This window comes from Rhinopithecus bieti, unplaced genomic scaffold, assembly GCF_001698545.2.
Source record: "Rhinopithecus bieti isolate Rb0 unplaced genomic scaffold, ASM169854v2 scaffold_32012, whole genome shotgun sequence".
In the NCBI taxonomy this organism is placed as follows: domain Eukaryota; kingdom Metazoa; phylum Chordata; class Mammalia; order Primates; family Cercopithecidae; genus Rhinopithecus; species Rhinopithecus bieti.
Genome location: NW_016814432.1, coordinates 1,368,108 through 1,378,515, shown reverse-complemented (window position 1 = coordinate 1,378,515; position 10,408 = coordinate 1,368,108). Strand labels below are relative to the sequence as shown.

The 10,408-nt window shown below is 43.5% G+C and overlaps 1 pseudogene; it reads right to left on the bottom strand.

The window, feature by feature from the left end:
* Window positions 1–1,793: 1,793 nt before the first annotated feature.
* LOC108514240 (mitochondrial import receptor subunit TOM5 homolog pseudogene) lies at window positions 1,794–1,969 on the bottom strand (annotated as a pseudogene).
* Between the last annotated feature and the right edge of the window lie 8,439 nt (window positions 1,970–10,408).

Here is a 10,408-nt window from a genome sequence, read left to right as displayed (position 1 = left end):
GTTATAACAACAATAATTTTTTTTTTTTTTTAATGAAGTCTTGCTCAGTCACCCAGACTGGAGTGCAGTGGTGTGATCTTGGCTCACTGTAACCTCCACCACCCGGGTTCAAGCGATTCTCCTGCCTCAGCCTCCCGAGTTGCTGGGACCACAGGTGTGTGCCACCATGCCCAGCTAATTTTTTGTATTTTTAGTAGAGACAGGGTTTCACCGTGTTAGCCAGGATGGTTTCGATTTCCTGACCTCGTGATCCGCCCACCTCGGCCTCTCAAAGTGCTGGGATTACAGGCATGAGCCTTCGTGCCCAGCCCACAATAATAACTTTTAAAAGATTACAAGAATAGAAAGGGAAAAGGCTAGAATAAACCCTATGGTGTTGGATTTATGAAGGTATCAGTATGAACTCACACTTTTTAAATATAAATATAAATAGAGGGATGAATATCAATGTGAATATGCATGGATTAGTATACATGCATTTACTTCTAGCTGTGTTTGCTTAAATGGCCTGAAAGCATTGACACCTCTGTAGCAATGAACACATCTAGTGCCCAGATCTTGGTTTCAAAATACCACTCTTCAATAAAAGAACCAAGAATCCATGGAGAAGTGGCTGATTCCAGAGCTGGGCCAGGGAATATACAATAAAAAGTGCCCGGAGTATCTTGAAATGACAAAAAATAAGGAAATGCTCAAAAAAGGATGAGACTTCTCAAAAGGACACTGGAACTCCTTCAGGGAGCAACCAATGACCAAAGAGGAAACAATTTGAGCAACAAAATTATAACCCACAGAAGAAAGTCAATATCCAGGAACCTATACTGATAAATACATAATTAAAGGAATAAATATTAGAGAAAGAAGAGACAGCTCGTCCTTACAGAATTCCAATTAGTCAATTAGAAAGAATAAAGGAAACAGAAAAACACTCTTTGTGTTTTTTTTTTCTTAATTGGTACATTCATTAAAAACCTAGACTAAGCCGGGAGTGGTGGCTCACGCCTGTAATCCCAGCCCTTTGGAAGGCCAAGGGGTATGGATCACAAGGTCAGGAGATTGAGACCATCCTGGCCAACATGATGAAACCCTGTCTCTACTAAAAATACAAAAATTAGCCAGGCGTGGTGGTGCACACCTGTAGTCCCAGCTACTCAAGAGGCTGAGGTGGAAGAATTGCTTGAACCCAGGAGGCGGAGATTCCAGTGAGCTGAGATCTGCGATCATGCCACTGCACTCCAGCCTGGGCAACAGAGTGAGACTCTGTAAAAAAAAAAAAAAGAAAGAAAGAAAGAAAAAAGAAAAACATAGACTAATAATCCTGTGTTTAAATAGCATTGTGGTTGTATGCTGACTTCCATAAAACATGACTAATTGTAAGGGACTCCATAAATACACTTCGTACAGAAGTAAAAAGGTAAACAGAACTGACTGACAAAGCAGTGTCATTTCAGACATAGTTCCCTTAATTATTAATATATGCTAGAAAATGGAGTTTGACATTATTTACTATTATACCAACATTTACAGAGGCCAAATGTCACAAGCATAATGGCACACCCTGACCACAAGATGTCTTTTCATACTTCTCAAATAGTTTTATATTTTAGCTATAAATAGCTTTATATTTTGGCTGAGAACAAGCTTAGCTGAGCCAAACTTGTTCTTAACAAGCAGAATTTTTATACCCAACCATGAAAGAGTCTCACAGTTTTCTGGGCCCATTTGCTTGCAGAGAGTTGTAGAAACTGTAATCAGGTTCTGCATATTATACATTCACATGTGATACTCAATCTTCATATGCTGTGCAATTTCTTTAAGATAAAAGGAATGATTTGCAGCAGGGCCACGTAGATGAGGAGGTTCCATATGGAGGAGATCACATCCTCACACACCTTCCATTTCATCCCCTCTATATCCAGCTTCTGCACAAGGCCCTGGATCTGGAACATTGTGACTCTGACTCACCAGCCTTCAGCTGCCGCTGAAAATCACTCTTAGAACACCACAGTGATTGTTGCAGACATGATCTGCTGATGGATAGCAACAAAATTGAGCCAAAGTTTCAGGGTAAATGGGATATTTGCATAGTCTCAAAGTATCTCCCCCCACCCTCGATTATTATTAATTACAAAGAGAAAGATACAAACTTTAGAATGGAGAGGCCCAGCAGACCTGACCTTAGCCACGCTGGCAAAGTTAATACCAGTAATGAAGCATATTGATGTCACGTACCCTTGGATATGATGGACTGAGGAGAGTGCATTGCTTCTATGATGTTCTTTTCAGAAATGCATAACCTCAAAATAATGAGGGGAAACCATAAGATGAACTCAAATTGAGGGGAAAACCTACAATTCTTCAAAATCGCCAAGGTTATAAGAAACAAAGACAGACTGAAGAGCCATCTGAGGCTGGAGGAGACCAAGGAGGCAAGGCCAAGTGCAAGGTGAAATCTTGGATTGGATCCTGGACCAGCAAAAAAAAAGGCATTAGCTGGAAAACTGGGAGAATATGAAAAATGACTATTGTTTAGTATTGTGTTGTATCAATGCTAATGTCATAGTTTTGGTCCCTGAACTCTGGGTACAGAGACATTAACGTTAGGGGAGTCTGGGTGAAGGGTGCACAGGAATTCTAAGAAATATTTTTAAAACTTTTATGTAAGTCTAAAATTATTTCAAACTGAAAATTTTTTTTTTTATGTTGGGAACATTCTAAATCTTGTCTTCTAGCTATTTTGAAATATAGAGTTGGCCCTTGAACAAGTGTTGAGCTGTGAAGGTCCACTTGTGAGTAGATCTTATTCCACCTCAGCCACCCCCGAGACGGCAAGACCCACTCCTCCTTGTCTTCCTCCTCCTCCTTATTGTACTCAATGTGAAGATGACAATGGTCAAGACCTTACTGATAGTCCATTTCCTCTTAATAAATAGTCAATATATTTTTTCTTCCATACGATTTTCTTTGTTTTAGAAGCAGGGTCTTACTCTGTTGCCCAGGATGGAGTGCAGTGGTGTGATCATAGCTCACTGCAGCTTCAAACTCCCGGCCTCAAGTGATCCTCTCACCTCAGTCTCTCAAGTAGCTAGAACTACAGGTGCATGCCACCACACCCAGCTAATTTATTTTAATTTTTGTAGAGTTTGGGTCTTGCTATGTTGCCCAGGCTGGCCTTAAACTCTTGGTCTCAAGTGATCCTCCCACCCCAGCTTCCTAAGGTGTTGGGATTAAAGGTATGAGTCACTGTGCCCCACCCTTATCATTTTCTTAATAACATTTTCTTTTTTCTAGCTCACTTTATTGTAAGAATACAGTACATAGTACATAGATGAAATATGTGTTAATTGACTATTTACATTATCAATAGAACTTCTTGTGAACAGTAGGCTATTGGTAGTTAAGTTTCAGGGAAGTCAAAAGTTATCCACAGATTTTCAACTGCATGAGGGGGTTGGCCCTCCCCCTACTCCCACGTTGTCCAAAGGTCAACTGTACCATAAATTCTTGTTAACAACAGTCACCCTACTGTGCTGTCAAACCCTAGAATCTATTCCTTTTGTCTAACTGTATTTTGTGCCCAATGTTCCCAGCACAAACGTGATAAATGTTTGAGGTGATGAATATTCCAATTACTCTGATTTGATCATTACACACTGTATGCATGTATCAAAAAAACCTCATGTATCCCATGAATACATGCAACAATTATGCATCAATTTCAAAATCATTTTTTTAAGGGAGGCAGAGTTTGTGGTTGTGAGGAAACTTCTGGTAGTGTGAAGCTAACCATGGGGGTTTAGGCTGCCGGTGGGAGGATGCACTGTGGCTGTGGGCTTCTCCTGCAGCTAGCTGCCCAGGCAGAGGGACGGCTCCTTCCTCCAGCTGGGGAACAATGGTGAGGAGTTATAAAGGGAAGAGCACTCATTAATACAGGATGAGTGAAAGAGCTGTGGAATTGAAAAGACTCATTTGAGGTGTTAAAACTGAACGTGAAAATGGAGATACATGATGAAGCTTCCGCAGATCCCACAATCTCCAAAAGGCCAGGTGGGGAGTGGAAGAGCAGGGAACCAGGGGAGAAAGAAAAGCAGAGGAGCGCATTTAGGAACACTGAAGGCTAAGTGATTAGAAAAAGCTCTTCCAGCCTGAGGAAAGGAAAGGGGCCAAAGGATACTTTGAGAAAATGTGATTCAACTCATCAGTCATTACTCAATTATAGATAATCAGATAGAGATTGTAAGGTAACTGTTTCAATTTTAGTGTTCAAATATTTTAAATCTTGCTCTAAATTGAATATTACATTAAAATTTTTTTTTAGTTTTGTATATTTATAGACATTTTTTAAATGTCTATAGATAGTTGGTGCTCCTTCTAACCTCGGCAAAATAGGGACCCTCCCTGCATGATGGAGAGAGGGACCAAAAAGAAAACTCAAACGAAGACCCTCGATTCACAGAAATGGTGTGTCTTTTTTCTCTGGAATCAAATAAGTAATTTCATGGGCCCATGAAATGCAAGCAGGCTTCTGATGATTGTGGAATGGAATCTTATGCAAAAAAAAAAAAAAAGAAAAGAAAAGAAAAAAACAAAGCCTTTCCCTGAAGCCAGCCAGTGTTTAGGCAGCACCTGCCACACACCCAGGACTGGGACAGCTGCCTTAGAGAATACGCAGATGGTGAGTTTTGCTCACCAGAAATCATGAATAAGAATTTCTTGGAGAAAAGCTTTCAGTGCTACTGAAGGCCTGCACATCCCAGGGAGCTTCCGCCACAGAGCCAGCCGCAGAAGCCCTCACGGTCCCCTCCGGTAGGGGAAAGATAGGCGGTGAGATGGGAGGGAAGCAAGAAGGGAATGAGGGGAGCAGGGAGGCAGTGGGAAATCATGGGATGGGGAAGAGGGAGAGATGCAGGGGCTGCCTCAGCCCCGGTATGGAACTTCAGAGGAGAGTGACATCCAGAGAAGGTTCTGAGATGCTTATTTGGTGGCACACTATGCAAACCCCTTGGATGAGGACCTCACTTTTAAAAAAGCCTACAGCACAGTTCTTCACTATTCCTCTGGGCTTATGTTCCTTTGAATTCCACTTCATGCAGAGATTGGACCTGAGCGGCACTAGCAATTCAGTGGGGTTACAAATAACGGCCTTAAAGTTTCTTCCAAATGGAATAGTCTATGATCTTTGATTATTTCTAGACAACAAAGCCAGGGCCACAGAAGCAGATAAAATAAAGAATCAAGACCCGTACTAAACACTTAGAACCCCTACATTCTGCTCTAGAAAGAGAGGGGAAGTACTGAGTGCTCTGAATTTGTCCCGTCTCCCATTGCCCATTGCCACACAGGACGCAATCATCCTCCCACCTTATGCTTTGATGTTTTCAATGACTAGACATCAGTTTTTTCTTTGACTTGACCATGAGCAGGGGATGATGGAAACATGAACTGAGCCTTTCAGGTGTTAATCAATTTCTTTTAGAGAGCCTGGATTCCTCCCTTCGGAGCCCCTCCTCTTTCCCTTCTCAGGTCTAGTGATGCTCAGTAGGGACTAGGGTTTGTCTTCCTACTCCCCTATCTACTGGGCACCAGCACTCTAACAAAAACGATTTTTAAGCACTTCTCAGACTGCTAAACATGAGAGAGACAAATCTTACCACATTTTGTATTTTTGGCCCTTTTTCCTCAACTTAGCACTGAGTTCACACCCCCCCCCGCTACTGCAGTTGAATGTTGAGTCATCCATTCCACTCATGCCCTTTTCCCAGACTTCATAAGACTCATGTTTCAGAGAAGCTTCCATGGAGCCAGAGTAGGCCTAGGTGATTCTACAAATCTTCCCAGTGGTGCCTTCCCAGCAGTTACTGAGATGATGTGAGAGACATGCTGGAAACATTTAAGACCATAGAGCATGTAAGGCCTTCTACAATCTGTCCCAATATACCTTTGCAGTCTTTAATTTTCCCCACTGACAGAGCAGGAGCATCGCCATCTTGGACAAGCACCACCATTTTAAAGTTACCCTTGATCAAAAACCACCTAAATCCAAAAGGCATCAGCCTAATGGCTAAGGTCAGCATGACCATAAACCACAAATGACATCTCTGACCAGAAACATTCCAACCCTAAGATAAATCCCTCCCTGATCAGAGACATGCCAGCCCTGAGATAATCTCCCCTCCTGCTGGAGAGATGTCAGCCCCAAGATAACCTCTCCTTCAACCAGAGACATTCCAACCCCACAATAAACTTCTCCACACAGAAACATTCCAAGCCTGTGATAAGCTCTTTCACCCTAAATCCAATGAATACTCCTAGTCTGTAAGAGGGAGTGCTCCTGACCAAAATCAGCCAGATGCCCCTCTCAAGTTTATTCTCTAAAATAAACCTGTCTTTGACTGTTGAGCTGCTTTTTGTGTTTCTTTTCTCTTTCTTTAACTCTTACACCCATTATTCATATATAGAATATATACAAATCACATCTATCAATCAAAGCAAATACTACTTGCCAAGAATTGAGCTACATGCTAAGGTTACAGTGGAGCAAAAACAACAAAGTCCCTTCCTTCTTGAAGCTTATAGTCTATTGGATAAATACATATTAAATATTTAACTGTAAAAGCAATATATTTCAGCTGTGAAAAGTGCTGTAAGAACTGTAATATAATTTAAAAATACATATATAGCCTTTCTCCTCAGTTGGTACACAGCTTCAAAAACCCTTGGAGTTTTCTGAAGATAGGAATGTCTTTGTGATGCTAATGAGGTGATGCCCAGTGGGCCTCTACATAGCCTCAGTATGGGGGCTGGCCACCAGAAAGACTAACCATGTGATTGTAGGGTTGTACTTTCAGCTACCCAACTTCCAGGGAATGGAGACCTCAAGATCGAATTCAACTATGTGGCCAATTGTTCAATCTATCATGCTTATACAATGAAACACCAATAAAAACTCTAGACACCAAAGCTCATTGGAACTTTCTGGTTGGTGAAGATGGTATTGAATAAATGGGCTTGCTGCTTGACACACATAGAAGCCAATACTATGGCACTAGCTTTTGAGAGAAGAAAGGCTTTATTGCAAGACCAGCCAGCAAGGAGACAGGAGATGCAGTTCATATCTATCTCACTGATTTGGGATCTGGGGCAAGTTTGAAGGGTTGAGAGGGCAAGAGAAAGGATTTAGGAATGTTGACTTGGCAGAGTCTGATGGGAGGGCTTCAAACGAACCATTTACAGTAAGGATTTTAGCCCCAGATATTCTGGGCCAGCAGATCCGTTTTGAAAGAGTTCCAGCATTCAGGTTCCAGTCATTTCCCAGTCTTTTGATTCCCCAGAGAGGAATCCTTGTACCAGGTGTTGTTAAAGGTCAAACCTTTTTCTATTGCACATCCCTGGCCTACATGACTTTCACTCCGTTATGCCTACAAGGTGACTCGACCTCCTGTTATCAACAGAATAGGCCTAGTTTGGGCTGGTCCTGTGGTCACAAACACAGTAATGTGCTGGGAGGAAGAAATACCTGGATTCCATGAGGAGAGGGCTTGGGTGCTCTGTGTCCTCTCCACGCCATCCTATGTATCTTTATTTGGCTGTTCCTCATCAGTATCCTTTTTAATAAAACTATAATTATAAGCACAGTGCTTTCCTGATTTCTGTGAGTCACTCTAGTGAATTTTTGAGACTGAGTTGGGGATTGTGGGAACCCCTGAATTTGTAGCCAAGTCAGATAGAAGTGCAATTGGCCTGGGATCTCCAAAGTGCACCTGTCATCTGAAAGGGGTACAGTCTTATTGGGGTTGAGCCCTTTAATTTGGGGGCTCTGCACTAACTTTAGATAGTATCAGAATTGAACTGAATTGCTGAACACCCAGCTGGTGTCAGAGCATTGGTGCCAGAATGTAAGCGCATATAACAAGGGGGCTGTCCAGACGGAGGGATCAGGGAAGGCTTGAGGAGTGGCATTTAGGCTGAGACCCACTGATGAGCTTGAAAGGTTGAAGAATACATTTCTCTTCCATCCCTTTCATACCTCTTCATTCCTGGTCTTGCACTTGGAATTCCCCTTGCCTCAGTCTACCTAACTGCTACCCATCCCTCCAGATCCAGCTTAAACCCACATCCCTATGCCTTCCCAGCCCAGGTTGAGCCCCAGGGTTCCCATCCTCACTTCCGCTACCACGACTTTTTTGTCTGCTTCACCCACTTTGAAACGCATGGATTGTTGTTCTTTTGCTGTATCCATTTCGTCCAAAAAGTAAGCAACTTGGATTCAAAGTCCATGACTTCCACACCATAATAATAATGAAGTTACAGTCACACACAGAGCTAGCAGCTACTGTGCAGCTTAACTTGCAGCAGGTCCTATCCTACCCCCTTCCCATGGGTTGCCTCCTCTAACCCCTGTGATAAATTTATGAGGTGGACATTATTATCCCCATTTCAGAGGTAAGGAAACTGAGGCCAGGAGAGGCTAAATAACAGATTTCCATAGCCAGGGGAGAGAAAAGCTTTAATACTAGGCGCCTATTCATATTTTTTATGAGATGAGGGACTCTGCAGTTGCAAGCAGAGCTAACCCCTGTTTTTATCATTTTCGCAGCACTTTTCTGGATGATCAAAGTTGCGTGAAGGCAGTCCATGAAAATCTAAAACTTTTCTTTCCAGGTAACAGGTAACAAGAAAAGGAGCTGTGAAATGTCAGCCCTTCTTCCAAGGGGTGAAGCCCTGACCCCACACCAGAAACTCTCTGGGCCTTTGCGCAGGTGTGAGTCAGCAGGGGAGGCACCTACAATGCCTTTCTTCATTGGCCACTCCTCATTCAACAACTACGCATGAAGTGCCTTCTGGATGCTAGGGACAGGAGGCCCAACCTGAATACAACACAGCCTCTGCTGTTAAGGAGCTAGCAGTCCTTAGAGAGAATGACAAGTAATGAGAGATTACAAATCCAGTGACAATCCCTTCAAGACAGCATGATGCCCATGCAGTGCCTCTGTGCAAACCAGGAAAAGGCACCCTTCTGAGTGGACCCAGAGCTTGACAAGCAGGACTCTTGGAGTGAAAAGGTGTCCCCAACCCCTGCCCCCAGGGGAGCACAGGGCTGACTGTCAGCCTCCTCAGGCCCCCTTGGTCCCAACCTGCAGAGCACTGGTTTGGCAGAAGTGAGGGAGGTACCCGCACCCCTAACCCAGATTGGCCAAAATGGTCTGGGAGGGACGAGAGAGTGAGGAAGTTAAGAATGGAGCCCTGGAATCGGAGTCAGACTCAGGCTCAAATCCTCCCACCTACATGATCTCAAGCAAGCAAATTCACCACTGAGCTCAATTTCTTCATTTAAAAATGAAAAAGTAGAAGAAGGTGATGATGATGTTGATGTTGCCCAACTCATGGGTTATTCTGAAGATTAAAAGAGAAAATGTGTGTATCGTTCTCGGCACAGAGTATGCTCTTAATAAACATTAGTTCTTGTTGTTTTTAATGAGCTGAGACCTGAAGGATCAATAACACAGGAAGCATGCATGGGGAGAGAAGGGGACTCGAGTGTAAAGGGAATCTGAGCTGCTAAGATGGGCCCCCTTCCTGGCCCTGCCATCAGCCGCAGCTTTCCCTGACCAACTTCTACAAGTTCCTCCCGTGTACCCCAGGCCTTCCAGTGTTACAGTAGGTAGCTAGCCAGGCATGAGCAAGGCAGGAGAGGGCTCCCCAACACCTGCCCACCAGAAATGTCAGGGGACCATCAGGTGATGGTTTGGCAGTTGCCATACTGCCTCTCTAAAAATGAGAATTGGCAGACAGCACCAGGGAAAGGCAATTTCCTGATGGCCCACAGCTGTCACACTAAGGTGATAATTGGTTGCAGGCACCAGGGAAAGGCAATTTCCCAGTATATAAAAACACTTGAAATTGGGAGTCAGAAGCTTCCAGTAAAATCTCATGAATCCGGGGAGTAAGCTTGGACATGCGCATTAAGAGACATGACCTTCAGGGGCATTCCACCGGAAAGGTAAGAAAGTCTCAGATGAGCAGGTGTACAACTCTAGTCAACACACGCACGTGCTCACCTCCCAAGCATAAAGAGGGCACCGCGTGCAGGCAGCCCACACTAAGAGAAAAATGAAGGGAAAGGGTCGCAAGATGCTGGAAAGGGGCTAGCATATAAAGTCCCAGGATCAAGGTTAAATGGGGCATTTGACTTCCAAGTCGCCTGCTTGGGTCTCTTCCAAGTGTACTTTCCTTTCTTTCCTGCTCTAAAGCTTTTAAATAAACTTCCACTCTGCTCTGAAACTTGCCTTGGTCTCTTTTTCCTGCCTTATGCCCCTCAGTCAAATTCTTTTTTCTGAGGAGGCGAGAGTTGAGGCTACTGCAGACCCATATGGATTCTCCACCAGTAACTTGGATATTCGCCACCCCA